The following is a 1,025-nucleotide window of genomic DNA, read 5'->3' as shown; positions in this document are numbered from 1 at the left end:
CATGACACATGGTACACTGACTTAAAGAATGCTTATGGCATCTCCCACATGGTGCCGAAAAACGCTGGCAAACGTCCGGACCGATGCGTCCAGACATTTTTTGCCATTCAACGGGCTGCTTCATACGTCCACGGATGAGGCCACCTGTTCGAATTTTTGCAAATCGAATGCAAATAGGAAAAATTTGCGGGAGTCCGAACCTCCACCACGTAGGACTTTGACACCCTCGACCCACACAAAACCCCATCCGGAGCCCGCTTCTTTCTCACTCCGTTCCTCCCTTTTCCTCTATATCCGCTCTCTACCAGACCGACGCCGCTGTTGTACCATCCCGGCCGGCCGCCCAAGTTTTGTGGGACCTCCATCACTCCACCAGGGCACCAGACACTACTACAGATCAAACACTATTGAACCATCATCACTAACCCGCCATATGCCACGCATCACTGATGTGCAATGACACCAAGCGGCCTCGAAAGTGGCGTCAACAGTATTGACCTTTGGGCTATGCAAGATGGTTATCACAAACTGGTCTAAAACTGACCGGTCAATGATAGTTTGTATCAATGTTCAAATAAGACCACAGTTAATTACTGACCGACCACTAAATTTGACCCGTTTGTGTAGCTCATTCAAATCAGACCATTCGTCTTTCATGTCGGTCAGTATTTGCGTTGTCCATGTCCTGTTACATTCAACCATTCACTACCTCTCCGCAATGAATCACTAGATATTATGTCTTTTTTTAGCTAAGTTTTCTTTCTTCCACGGGAAGAAAAGAGGACCCCTTTTTTGAGAATCATTAATCATACCATTGTAGGCACGGGCAACCTGACCCGACGACATGGTCCAAAAACAAGCGAGGCTCGGTCCTCAGTTTGTAGCCAGAAACAAAACTTCAGGATGGGCTTGTGCTTTGATGGTCAACCAAAAATAGCTTGGCCGGGCCCAATGATGCACGTATTTTACGCATATTTCTGAGTCTAACGATGGTACTCTTGAGATTTATCTTGTGGGCCTTGCTT

The sequence above is a fragment of the Triticum aestivum genome, chromosome 6B (genome assembly GCF_018294505.1).
Source record: "Triticum aestivum cultivar Chinese Spring chromosome 6B, IWGSC CS RefSeq v2.1, whole genome shotgun sequence".
NCBI lineage: Eukaryota > Viridiplantae > Streptophyta > Magnoliopsida > Poales > Poaceae > Triticum > Triticum aestivum.
The sequence above is the reverse complement of the archived record's forward strand: the minus strand, read 5'-3'. Positions refer to the sequence as shown.